Source organism: Saccopteryx leptura, chromosome 1 (genome assembly GCF_036850995.1).
Source record: "Saccopteryx leptura isolate mSacLep1 chromosome 1, mSacLep1_pri_phased_curated, whole genome shotgun sequence".
NCBI lineage: Eukaryota > Metazoa > Chordata > Mammalia > Chiroptera > Emballonuridae > Saccopteryx > Saccopteryx leptura.
The window spans coordinates 190,801,086-190,815,483 of record NC_089503.1 but is presented as its reverse complement, the minus strand read 5'-3'; the positions used below and the strand labels follow the sequence as shown (position 1 = coordinate 190,815,483).

Sequence of the window (14,398 nt, the reverse complement as noted above, 5' to 3'; positions counted from 1 at the left end):
AGTACAGTGATATTTCACTCAGGAGCCTAGTCCCCCTTGGCCATATGCTTTAAAGATCAAAACCATGCTAAAGTCTAGTGTGGTTTCCGTTCCTATGAGGAAGGTATTCACCTGGTATGTAGGTGAGAAATGTTCAAAGCTGCTTTCCAGCAATCACAAGGTGTTTGACTTGCTCTGCTCTAGGTCATAACTATAAAGGAGGTCACCAGGATGCCTACATGGTTAGCATGACGACGTGCAGGTATTGAAGTTTAAAAAAAAAAAAAAAAGCTCACAGTCAAGTTTGAAGGTCCTTGCCTTCCACCCACAGATAATTCAATAGATGAAAAACCTTGTTGCCCCCAAACGCACACAAACAGCTTTAATATCTAGGGTGACTCCGGCGACACGTTCACTCAGCACTTTCTATTCTGACCAGCAATGGAACAATGTCAATTACTTGTATGTGTCTTGGGAAGGGAAAGATCAGCAACTGTGCCTGTGTCAGAATGGTCGTGGCAAGCTCATACCTGCAAAGACGTGATGGAAGCCTCGGGTCCCTTCTTCTCTCCCTGTCCCTCTTTCTCTGGGTTCTATAGTCACCGGCAGCCAGCCGGACCCCAGCAGAAGCTCAGACGCGCCACGGGAGTGTGCAGCCCCAGGCGGTCGGCGGCAGCGCCTGCAGAGGGGAAGGAGCCGCAGACTCAGCTCTGACTCCTCTCCCGGCGCTGCACAGGGATATTATCACAGTCTGGGATTTCTATTGGCTCTGAACACCAAACAAATCACACCAGCCACCCCACCCCCCTTTCCGTTTCGCTCAGCGCTTGTTTCTCATCTAACCCACAAGCATCGCAGCCACACACACTTCAGTCGCTTGCAATGTTTCTCTTTTCTTCCTTCCAGTCTGTGGATTTACAACCTTGTGGTCAGCTGTAACATTTTTTTTTTGCAGATTTCCAATCCAAAGCTTCTTGTTTATGTAGAGAAATTCCCCATCCCCTAAATCCGCAAAAACCACTCGTTCGCCTCAGATCTTCTTTCTTTTGTTGGTGGGTTTGCAATGTGAAGAATGTACAAAGCTTGTGTGTGATGCATAGGCATTCTCTCTCTCCCCCTCTCCTTCTTTCCTACTCTCTCTCTCTTCCCCTCTCTCCCCTCCTATTGTTTTGAATAACTGAGGCCAGTGCAATTAAAAGCAAGCTGAGCTTTCTAACCTAAGTGAGAGCTCAACTCATAAAATCTTGAATGAATTCAGTGCAAAGCATTCATTGCCTGAGTTTGTTTTCTGTTCCAAACAGCGCTTTGGTCAACATTATCCCTATTTTTGTTTATTGAATGCAGAGGTCTGTAATGCAAATCAGACCCCAGCATCTAGAGAACATGGAACAATGACGCCAGACCAGTTCTGGTGCTGCGTGGAATCGTGTGTTCTATCAGAAGGCTCCAGTGTGCCTGTGCGCTCCCTCTTTTCATTATGTGTTGGTCTTTTCCCCACGGAGAGTCTAAAAGATTGCGACTTTCCTAGTGTGATTCGCTAGCCAAAGAAGACTGATAAAGTTTCCTGGATTAAAAAAAATTTTTCAATCTCTCACTGTCATTAGAGATAAACGTCTGGCCCCTCAGCAGAGAAAGAGCCCCCCAAAAATCTACCCTATGAATTTGGCTGGGAAAATTAGGAATAAGGGCAAGTTTCTTTGTTTTTTATAAAACAGACCTTGCTTTAGTCTCCCCCCCCTCCCCAATCATCTTCACGGGTGCCTATGGAAATTTTAATGATAGTGATTCTTGACAAAGAGATATTACTTCTGAAATCACAATATTTTGATTTTTGACTTGAAAAATATTCCCAATATTATCCCTTTTGTATGCTATTTGGTGTTTGTTATTGTGGTGCCAGCCCAACTCATCACATATTTTGTTGCAAAAATGACAGGGCAAAAATTAGTTGTTGAAATTTATTATAGCCAAGAGACTACCTGCTTGCTTTTCTTACTTGGGCACATTCCAGGAATTCTGAAATGAAACCTATTTTCAGAATGGGCCAGCCTGAAATCAACTGAAATTGACCAAAAACATACAAAACAAAACCACATTTGGCTGTTGGTTTCTGCCAACCACAATCCCACTTCAAATGGCATATCCTGATTATTTTAACAACTCCAAACCATTCTTTCTTTAGGTAGGTAGTTAAAAAAAATAGCACAGTCATAAATCCTTGAATGAACAGAGTGCATTTCCTAAAGTTCTCAACAGTCTTAGAAAGGAGACACAGATTTTCCAGGTGAAAAACAGAGCTGGAGGATGATGAAGTGACTTGCCTCAGGTTATGAAGGTAGATAACAAACAGAGCTGGGATGTTGAATGACTGTTTTCCTTCTTATCTTTTTGAGATTACCTTTTTATACAAACTATTCAACTAAAAAAAAGTGTTTATTTAGCAGATTTTGATGTCTGCCTGCCTCTGGAGCTAACAATTAATGAATTTATCTAATCATTGTGATAAATATTCATTTTACACAGTACTCCAGGACAGATTATGGTATACCCAGTTCAGTTGCCAATAATTTGTACTTTCTTAATTGCCTTTCTAGGAAAAAAGTGGCTGATGAAAACAAGCAGGTGAACATATTTTCTGCTTGTTATTTTGGTGCTCATTATAGCTCTTTAGATCACTGGAGAGATGTGTAAATAAAATCATGGGGAACTTAAAGTCACAGAGAAACCTTAAACTTCATTTAAAGCAATTAAAATAAGCCTTCTTTCCTTCAGTTAATGAACAACTAAACTGGAAGGTTAAGGAGTTACCTCTGATACCCAATCAGGTGTGTGATTAAGAGAAAATGAATCCTTAGAATTCATTCTTCTACATCACGGGTAGTCAACCTTTTTATACCTACCTCCCACTTTTGTATCTCTTGTTAGTAGTAAAATTTTCTAACTGCCCACTGGTTCCACAGTAATGATGATTTATAAAGTAGGAAGTAACTTTACTTTATAAAATTTATAAAGCAGAGTTACAGGAAGTTAAAGCATATAATAATTATTACTTACCAAGTACTTTATGTTGGATTTTTGCTAAGTTTGGCAGAATAAATCTTTATAAAACAACTTACTATAGTTAAATCTATCTTTTTATTTATACTTTGGTTGCTCTGCTACCACCCACCATGAAAGCTGGAACGCTCACTAGTGGGTGGTAGGGACCAGGTTGACTACCACTGTTCTACATTTACCCTTTTGCTAATTTTGTCACTTTCAAAAGTTTTTTCCAAAGACATTTCTTAGATGCTGCAGTTCAGTTAGACAGTGGTAGAAAAAATGTTTGCATAGCAAGACCACTATTATGGTCTGCCCTGCAAACCAATGACAGAACGATCTTATTTTATTCCCCACACATTCAGCCAAATCAGAATTGCCCTGTTTTGTTCAGTGCAGCATTTTTTACAGGAGACATTTGTAATAGGTGTGGATCCAGAGGGGTTGATAAGACCATGATTCTGGGTATTAGTATTTACAAGAGGTGATAGAAAGAATTGGGCAGTTTGTCTTAGGGAAGGAACTTGGGCTGAAGATGATATTTTTCAAATAACAAGTATGGAAGAGAAAATATATTTGCCATCCATATGTGCTTCAAATGTACTGTCATTTTCTTACTCAAATCTATAAACAACCATGTGAAGAATATAGGGTCTATATTATCAGCCTAATTTTATAGATAACATTTATATAGTAAAGTAGTAGTATTATTTAGTTGTGATATGGTGCTAGAGGATGGGAAAACTTGAAATTAATTCCAAGCCCAGTGCTCTTTAGTGAGTAAAGGAGGTGAACAAAATTTAGGATAGGAAAGGTCTTCTCATAATTAAAGCATTCAAGCAATTGAAAAGAGTTACTGGCAAACTGACAATGTCCCTGTCACTGAAGTGGTCAAGAAAAAGACTGATATCTAAATTCTCTAAAGAGATTATTTAAAAATTGATAAAATGTCAGACTAGATGATCCAGGGTTTGATTTTATGATAGACCTTTAAAATATTCTAAAAGAATTTATAATTTAATTAAATGATTTTCATTTATTTATTAAGTAAAAATTGTTTACAATCTAAGTATATTTCTGGACTAAAGATGATTATATATGGGCTTTTAACTTTATTTTGATGTATATATCTATATACACATATATGTTCTATGATGAGTATGTATCATTTGTAATGAGAAAAACCCTTCCAAAATATACAAGATAAATTTGAAAGGTTATAATTTTTTCTACTATTCAAAGATATAATATTTCCACAAAACTAGTATTCTGAAGACTAATTGCATTTTTACTATTATAGGCATCACAGTCTTTATATTTTTTATACCCATTTGTTTTATTTTCTTTCCAATGTTGGCTTTATGAAATTGTAATGCTGCTATTTTCTTTCTGGTTATTTCCATATTTATCTTAGTAACTCTTTTATTAATTTATTGATAAAGTCATACATACTTGTTTAGTTCTGTTGTAGCTATAATTATTTTCCTTTGATTATCATAGCAGTATGAATTTTAAATCATTAAAATGATTTTGATACATGAAGTTAAAAGTTTCCACTATAAATATTGATTCTTTCATCAGATAAAAATCTTCATCTTATACAAAGCCAGAAGCTTTGTTTATTAATGCTGTATATTTACATCAAAACCTCCAAATGAAATATATATTTATGACTCACTGATATATATGAGCCTATATACTCTTACCATCCATGAATTTCTGCTATTTATGTTTAGGAATAGCAATTATCTCTCTTGTGTCACTATATCCCTGCCCCAAATGTATAACAGTGAGTTATAAGTTTTAGAGCAAAAAAAAATGTAGCCCATACTATGTTGCAGAATAAAGTCTTTGGGCACGGGAGTGCCATCTGTCATGTTTGTGTCCTCCCAGTGGAACAGAGAGCATAACCCACAGAGGAGCTGGAGAAATTAATAGGAAAGGGGATGACTGCAAAGTCTGCTCAGGCCCCATATATTTCCCTTAAGACCCAGGGATCAGGTGGCTTGGGTTTTTGATTCATTAGTTCATGCTTATTAGATGTCAGCAAGGCCTCTGCACTGTACTCTTAGTTCTGGGATATGGATAAGAAGGGTTGAAGAGGGCAGAATTAGAGTGAAGGGAAGATAGAACCACCTCTGACCTAAATGTGTTTATGATATAGGATAAGCCATGACTATAGGAGATGGCTAAAATAAGGTTTAATGATGACAAATATAGCTGAGGTAAAGGCCAGGGCAGTCAGTCCCACTATGGTGTCTGCCATTCCCACAGCTCTTTCCCCAACCTGCTAAAAAGGCAGACCTAGCTAGTTCCATACATGGATGTATTGATAGATGCATCATACTTATCTGTCCCCATGGCAACAGATATCAGACTAGACTGGGCTCAAAGACAACCAATCTGTCACCAATGCAGAGATAGTGATGGTTGGCTATTTATTAGATTTCCTCTTTTGAGTATCTTGAACTAGAACTATCTATTATCTATCTATCTATCTATCTATCTATCTATCTATCTATCTATCATTTATCTATCTTACAATTGGAAGTTGATAGCAATGGCATAAGCTTAAAGAGTCAGAAGATCAAAAAACAGAGAATAGCCTAGTTATGGTAATGCTTAGAATGGTTACCCATGAAGTTTTCATGCAAGACAAGAGAGGTCCACTTGTTCAATCTTTCTTAGTTAGCTTCCATGGGCTTTACTTATTTTCTTTTGGTTCTCTGTACATTCTTACCCTAAATCTCCCAATGCTTGAGGTAAATTGTGTGAATTTCTCCTCCTTAAAAAGGAGAATGTATGAGGAAAATTGGAATATTAGGGAGAAATTCTCCTAATATGACAATTTACAAGCTGAACCTCAGGCTTTGAGATGATGGGCACCATTGCCCTGTCATTTGGTTCATGGGCTTCAATGTCAACACTGGGTTTGAATCCTGAGTAACTTACTGTTTGGGAAGTTCTGATTTTCTTCTGGGTTTCAGGTTTTGTGTGCGTGTGTGTGTGTGTGTGTGTGTGTATTCTAGGTTAGAAATACAATGTAGAGTTCTAGGAGGGTTAAATTAGATTTTACTTCAGAGTGATTACCCAGTGCCCAGTGCCTGGTCCAAAGAAAATACTTAATAAGAAGGAATCCATGCTCAATGGCTCAGGCATTTAATATACTGTTGTTATCATATTAAATAATAAACAATTTTTGAAGTACTTGTCTTCCTTAAGAACTCATGCCATTCCTTCTAGCTTCAGCCTCATGCCATGTTCTCCTTTACCTTCTATTTACTGTGCTGTGTGTCAGACACTCCCTCCTCTCTACAGTCCACGTTACAGAAGGTCTTTCTTTGTGTTGTTATTCTTGGTGGACATCATCCCTTTGGCTTCCACTTGATTGTAAGCTCCTTGGAAAACAACATTGGTACCAGATGGGTGATAGATTAGCTTCACAATTAAGACAAAGTATTGTGGAAACCTTTCTCTGTCTCAATTTTCTCATTTGTAAAATAAGGATATCAATAACTCTTCTTCTTATAAATGTTTTTGTTGTTGTTGTTGTTTTTTTGTGTTTTCTTTTAGCGAGAGGGACAGATAGGGGCAGACAGGCAGAAAGGGAGAGAGATGAGAAGCATCAATTCTTCATTGTGCCACCTTAGTTGTTCATTGATTGCTTTCTTATACAGTATGTGCTTTGACCAAGGGGCTCCAGCAGAATGAGTCACCCCTTGCTCAAACCAGATGAGCCCATGCTCAAGCCAGCAACCTCAAGGTTTTGAACCTGGGTCCTCTGTATCCCAGGCCAATGCTCTATCCACTGAGCCACCGCCTGATCAGGCTTTCTTATGAATGTCTGAACAGGGCATTATTGAATGATACCACTGTAGTATCTAGCAGAGTTCTTGGAAGTACAATAGATGCACAAATAAACTTTCTTAAGTGATCAAAAGGGTGCTTGTGCCATGGTAGTGAGAAATATAACTCTTCTTTTTTTTTTCCATATTTTTTTATTAGTTTTACTAGGGTGACATCAATAAATCAGGGTACATATGTTCAAAGAAAACATGTCCAGGTTATCTTGTCGATCAATTATGTTGCATACCCATCACCCAAAGTCAGATTGTCCTCTGTCACCTTCTATCTAGTTTTCTTTGTGTCCCTCCCCCTCCTCTTCCCTTCTCCCTCCCCCCCCCCCATAACCACCACACTCTTGTCAATGTCCCTTAGTTCCCTTTTTATGTCCCACCTACTTATGGAATAATACAGTTCTTGGGTTTTTGTTTTTTTTTGATTTACTTATTTCACTCCGTATAATGTTATCAAGATCCCACCATTTTGTTGTAAATGATCCAATGTCATCATTTCTTATGGCTGAGTAGTATTCCATAGTGTATATATGCCACATCTTCTTTATGCAGCCTTCTATTTAAGGGCTTTTTGGTTGTATCCATGTCTTGGCCACTGTGAACAATGCTGCAATGAACATGGGGCTGCGTGTGTCTTTATGTATCAATGTTTCTGAGTTTTGGGGGTATATACCCAGTAGAGGGATTGCTGGGTCATAAGGTAGTTCTATTTTCAGTTTTTTGAGGAACCACCATACTTTCTTCCATAATGGTTGTACTACTTTACATTCCAACCAACAGTGAATGAGGGGAGAAATACAATTCTTCTACTCCATTCTATGTAATAGACAAAGTGCCTGACTGCTGGACAGTATCCACTGATTTCATTTCTACATAGTTTCTGGAGAAGCAGGCAGAATATAAGTACTCAGAAGGATTGTTTTTACAGATTATGCTTATCAATAATCAGAAGTTTTTATTTTTAACAAATTTCTGTTAAGAATGGCAATATGCAGTGTTATTATTTCTTAAATTCTGGCCCAGGTTATTTATAAAGTAGATCAGGTCACCCCTGTCCGGTCCAGAGCCAGAATTAAAAGGAAGCAATTCCCACTGCTGCCTCTGTTCTCCTGCTCCCCCCACCCCCCACCATATTCCTCTGTCGGAAAGGACCCAAGGCAAACGTTTCTGATATATTTGGAATAGAACAAAAGTTAGTACAGAACAACATTTGAACTCTGTCTTGTACTAATGTGAATCTTAAGCTGCCCTACAAAACTTTTGAATGTGACATATCTCCCTGTGGAATCAGTGACATGGGGACAGCTGGCCAGCCTCAGAATGAGCTTGGCCCCATAAGGACTGCAGGACAGTCCTGCTAGCAAAGCCAGGGTGAGAGGCTCCTCCCCAGCTGGTGCCTTTGTGGGGACATTCCCATCAAGAGTTATTTCACAGCCAGGGTTGTGGAGTCATAGATCTATAGGGATTTGGTAACAATAGGATTATGTTCTGTTAGTCTCATGAATTCAGAAACTCATGAATATTGAAGAAATGCATGTGGCTCACCAAAAGAAAAAGCAGTTAAACTTCTGTACCCAAATATCAATATATTAAAAGTTAAAAAAGTTAATTAAATTGAAAATAACATTGACCTCTAACTCACGCAACAGAAATAGATCTTGTGTAGGTAAAGAAATCAAAACCAGTAGAAGCACCCTTTGTTTTTGGAAATAGCTTTGAAGGCATCTATTTTTGAGTTTCATATTATCAATAATATTCTTCAATTTAATTTAATATTTATGTATGTGTGTATTGGCAAGCACCCTTAGAGAAGATGAAGGATAGAGCTGAGGTTAGTATATGACCCCAAGGCATTTATATAAATCACATTATAAGCCTAAGTAATTTGGTTCTCTGCTGTCTTCTATGGCTACATTACCAAATAACCCCTCATTGAATCTTCACTTGAACTAGGACAAATTAAGAGAAAGAAGTCACATCTCTTAAGATGAGACCTATGCACTTTTAGTGGGTTAATTCATTTACACCAAACCACAACACTAAATTTAGCCATTATTTTTCTCATTTTACAAGTAAAGAAATGAAGTGTTCCTCAACCAGCAAATTAAAGATCTAGACTATGAATTTGAATACCTCATATTCCAGAATTCATGTTTTCTATTCTACAGTAAACATTTTCCCATTAGGAAAGTAATTCAGAGGCAGGTCCAAGGTGGTGGCATAGGAAGACATAGCACTAGCAAAGTATTGTAGGACCCGCATGTAGAATTGTCCTGTCGGCAGAAGTGCAGAGATAGTGGGGTACTGCTGTGTGAACACAAAGCGTGACCCCACTTAGCAAAAGGGCAGAACTAGAAGGTGCCGCAGTGCCTTGCACACAGGGCTCTCCCTGTCTGGAGAAAGTGTGGAACTGGCCTGACCAGGCGTTGGCACAGTGGATAGAATGTTGGACTGGGATGTGGAGAACCCAGGTTTAAAACCCCAAGGTTGCCGGCTTGACCACAGGCTCACCAGCTTGAATGCACAGCCACTGGCTCAAGCATGGAATCATAGACATGACTCTATGGTCAATGGCTTGAGCCCCAGGTCACTGGGTTGAGCAAAGGGTCATTCGGTCAGCTGTAGCCTTCCGGTCAAGGCACATAATAGAAAGCAATCAATGAACATCTAAGGTGCTGCAACAAAGAATTGATGCTTCTCATCTCTCTCCCTTACTTCTCTGTCCCTATCTGTCCCTCTCCTCTGACTCTCTTTGTCTCTGTCAAAAAAAAAAAAAAAAAAGAAGCGGAACTGGTAGCAGGAGGAGGGAAGCACTGCTGTGAGCACATGCAGGGCTGCTCCACACAGAGAGAGCATAGAACTGGTGGAGCACTTCTATGTGAGCACGTAGGGCTGACATACCTGGAGAACCTATGGAACCAGTAAGGCACTGAAACACACACACTCAGGGCAGCCATGCCTAGACCTGGCCTGGGCAACAGAGAGTTAAAGCAACCAGAAGGCACATTGCCTGCTCACCATGCAGCGTGCCTTCATAGGGCAAGGAGGCACACCCATATCAGACTATCCCCACCCCGACTCTGCAATGGCATAGACAGTCAAAACAACAGTGAGCTACCAAACCTGTACATGCACCAGGCTGCCCAGCCTGGACCCCACTCCTTCTGGCCTGGCAGCAGCCCATGCAACACATGCACTTACCCTGATTACAACCATCCTATGAAAATCATCTGCCACACAGTCTACACAGTGACCTTTTCCTCAAGATTAGAAGAAATAGCTATTTCATATAATTCATAAGAACAAATATACAAAGTCAAACAAAATTAGGGGACAGAAGAATACACCCCAAATAAAGAAAAAACAACAAAAACCCTGCAGAAAAACTCTAATGAAACGGAGATAAGTAATTTGTCTGATAAAGAATTCAAAGAAATGAGAACAAGGGTCCTTATTAAACTTGAGAGTAGAATGTAAGAATGCAGAGAGCACTTCAACATAGAGTTAGAAAGTATAATAAAGAGATGAAGGATAAGTAATGAAAATGAAAATTAAAAATATATACATTAGAGGGAATTGACAGCACATAGTTAAGACAGAAAAATAGATCAACAACACAGAAGACTCAATAGTGGCAATCACACCATCAAAACAAAAAGAAAAATTTTAAGTGAGAATAGTACAGGGATCTGTGACAATATTAAGTGCTCTAACAATTACCTGATAAAGATACTAGAAGAAGATGAGAGAAAGGGACAAGAAAATATATTGGAAAAAATGATAGTTGAAAACTTTCTAAATATGGGAAAGGAAACAGACATCCAGGTTCAGGAAGCATAGAAAGTTCCCAACACAATGAACCCAAAGATGCCCACACTAAGACATATTGCAATTAAAATGGCAAAAGTTAAGGATAAAAAGGCAGTCTTTTAAAAAAATTTATTTATTGGGCCCTGGCTGGTTGGCTGAGTAGAGAGTGAAGGGAGAGGGGAAAGAGGAGAGAAGTAGACGAGCGCTTCTCCTGTGTGCCCTGACCAGGAATTGAACCCAGGACTTCTACATGCTAGAGCAATGCTCTACCACTAAACCAAGTTGCCAGGGCCAGAACTATTTCTTTCTTTCTTTTTTTTTTTTTTTGTATTTTTCTGAAGCTGGAAATGGGGAGAGACAGTCAGACAGACTCCCGCATGCACCCGACCGGGATCCACCCGGCACGCCCACCAGGGGCGATGCTCTGTCCACCAGGGGGCGATGCTCTGCCCCTCCGGGGCATCACTCTGTTGCTACCAGAGCCACTCTAGCGCCTGGGGCAGAGGCCAAGGAGCCATCCCCAGCGCCCGGGCCATCCCTGCTCCAATGGAGCCTCGGCTGCAGGAGGGGAAGAGAGAGACAGAGAGGAAGGAGAGGGGGAGGGGTGGAGAAGCAGATGGGCGCTTCTCCTGTGTGCCCTGGCCGGGAATCGAACCCGGGACTTCTGCACGCCAGGCCGACGCTCTACCACTGAGCCAACCGGCCAGGGCCCCAGAACTATTTCTTAATATGGCCTGTGAACTGTTTGCCTCAAAATAACTTGAGGTGCTTTCAAATATGTAAATTCCTCTCCCCGGACTGGGAAGGAAGGGTTAGATCTAGAAATGGCATTTAAACAAATTCCTCATGAGAATCTTAGCGACTTGAGAATTTGAGAACAACTGCCATTAAAACTTAGTTTTCTACCAGTCAGCTTTCACATTTTTGACATTCAAGTGGGTTTTCAGAAACATGTAACAAACTCAAGGAATGTCTATAATATATAACACTACTGTTAAAGACTATTCATATACCTCAAATTGCTTGAAAACTTGAAAACTTCTTTCTACACACTAATATTTCATGATACTGTATAGGAAGAAGACCGCCAGTTTCTTCTATGATTAGCTGTGTCATTCATTAAAGTAACAGTTGCTCTGATTTGTCTGAATTGCAATTTGTTGTTACTTTGTTGTTGTTTCCTGTTTTTAATGAGAATGGCAGGACAATTAGGTGTGTGTGTGTTTTACATTATCAATGTGTGTGACCAATTTATTTGCTTACAGTTACCTTGTGCCATTCACTCTCACCATCTGAAAGGCAATAGAGCATGGTGGCCACGGAAGAGCATGGGTGAGAGGTGAGGCCACCTGGGTTCAGAGGCTCTCCCGACACACACCAATGGGAGGACACTGGCAAACCCCTCCAAGTGAGGTGTTTTCATTTGCATTGTAAATCCTTTTCACCAAAATCTCTTATAGCCCTCTGTATTTGCTATTCTGTGAAATCTCTATGTTGTTTTCCTATTATTATTATTATTATTATTATTATATTATTATTATTTTGGTGAAAGGAGGGGAAATAGAGAGACAGACTCCCGCATATGCCCTGACCAGGATCCATCCCAGCAACTGTGTCTGAAGCCAATGCTTGATTACTGAGTTATTTTTAACACCTGAGGCTGATGGCTCCAGAGGAGTTATCCTCACACCCAGGGCCATGCTCAAACCATTCGAGCCACTGGCTGAGGGAGGAGAAGAGGAAGAGAAGGGGTGATGAAGGGGGAGAGAAGCAGATGGTTGTTTCTCCAATGTGACCTGACCAGGAATTGAACCTGGGATGTTCATATGCCAGGCTGACACTTTATTCACTGAGCCACTTGCCAGGATCTCTTTTCATTTTTTTTTTTTTTTAAATAAATTTTTATTAATGGTAATGGGATGACATTAATAAATCAGGGTACATATATTCAAAGAAAACATGTCTAGGTTATTTTGTCATTAAATTATGTTGCATACCCCTCGCCCAAAGTCAGATTGTCCTTCGCCACCCTCTATCTAGTTCTCTGTGCCCCTCCCCCTCCCCCTAACTCTCCCCCTGTCCACCCTCCCCCCACCCCTGGTAACCACCACACTCTTGTCCATGTCTCTTAGTCTCATTTTTATGTTCCACCAATGTATGGAATCATGTAGTTCTTGTTTTTTTCTGATTTACTTATTTCACTCCTTATAATGTTATCAAGATCCCACCATTTTGCTGTAAATGATCTGATGTCATCGTTTCTTAAGGCTGAGTAGTATTCCATAGTGTATATGTGCCACATCTTCTTTATCCAGTCTTCTATTGAAGGGCTTTTTGGTTGTTTCCATGTCTTGGCCACTGTGAACAGTGCTGCAATGAACATGGGGCTACATGTGTCTTCACGTATCAATGTTTCTGAGGTTTTGGGGTATATACCCAGTAGAGGGATTGCTGGGTCATAAGGTAGTTCTATTTGCAGTTTTTTGAGGAACCACCATACTTTCCTCCATAATGGTTGTACTACTTTACAGTCCCACCAACAGTGAATGAGGGTTCCTTTTTCTCCACAGCCTCTCCAACATTTGCTATTACCCGTCTTGTTGATCATAGCTAATCTAACAGGGGTGAGGTGGTATCTCATTGTAGTTTTGATTTGCATTTCCCTAATAACTAATGAAGCTGAGCATTTTTTCATATATCTGTTGGCCATTTGTATCTCTTCCTGGGAGAAGTGTCTATTCATGTCCTCTTCCCATTTTTTTATTGGATTGTTTGTTTGTTTGTTGTTGAGTTTTATGAGTTCTTTGTAAATTTTGGAAATTAGGCCCTTATCTGAGCTGTTGTTTGAAAATATCATTTCCCATTTAGTTGGCTGTCTGTTTATTTTTATATCAGTTTCTCTTGCTGAGCAAAAACTTTTTATTCTGATGTAGTCCCATTCATTTATCTTTGCCTTCACTTCTCTTGCCATTGGAGTCAAGTTCATAAAATGTTCTTTAAAACCCAGGTCCATGAGTTTAGTACCTATGTCTTCTTCTATGTACTTTATTGTTTCAGGTCTTCTATTTAGGTCTTTGATCCATTTTGAATTAATTTTAGTACACCGGGACAGGCTGTAGTCGAGTTTCATTCTTTTGCATGTGGCTTTCCAGTTTTCCCAAACCATTTGTTGAAGAGGCTTTCTTTTCTCCATTGTGTGTTGTTGGCCCCTTTATCAAAGATTATTTGACCATATATATGTGGTTTTATTTCTGGGCTTTCTATTCTGTTCCATTGGTCTGAGTGTCTATTTTTCTGCCAATACCATGCTGTTTTGATTATTGTGGCCCTATAATATAGTTTAAAGTCAGGTATTGTAATGCCCCCAGCTTCATTCTTTTTCCTTAGGATTGTTTTGGCTATTCGGGGTTTTTTATAGTTCCATATAAATCTGATGATTTTTTGTTCCATTTCTTTAAAAAATCTCATAGGGATTTTGATGGGAATTGCATTAAATTTGTATATTGCTTTGGGTAATATGGCCATTTTGATTATATTTATTCTTCCTATCCAAGAACAAGGAATATTTTTCCATCTCATTGTATCTTTTTCGATTTCCCTTAACAATGCTTTGTAATTTTCATTATATAGGTCCTTTACATTCTTTGTTATGTTTATTCCTAGGTATTTTATTTTTTTTGTTGCAATCGTGAAGGGGATTATTTTTTTGAGTT

General features: G+C 39.3%; 1 protein-coding gene across 2 annotated transcripts in view; it reads right to left on the bottom strand.

Moving 5' to 3' along the window:
* GREM2 (gremlin 2, DAN family BMP antagonist) overlaps positions 1 to 694 on the bottom strand; it is a 157,042-nt gene extending 156,348 nt beyond the window's left edge. For both annotated transcript variants that reach the window (XM_066383560.1, XM_066383555.1), the window contains exon 1: positions 510 to 694. The gene's annotated coding sequence lies outside the window, so the exon portion shown is untranslated. The remainder of the gene's footprint in view (positions 1 to 509) is intronic.
* Positions 695 to 14,398: the final 13,704 nt, after the last annotated feature.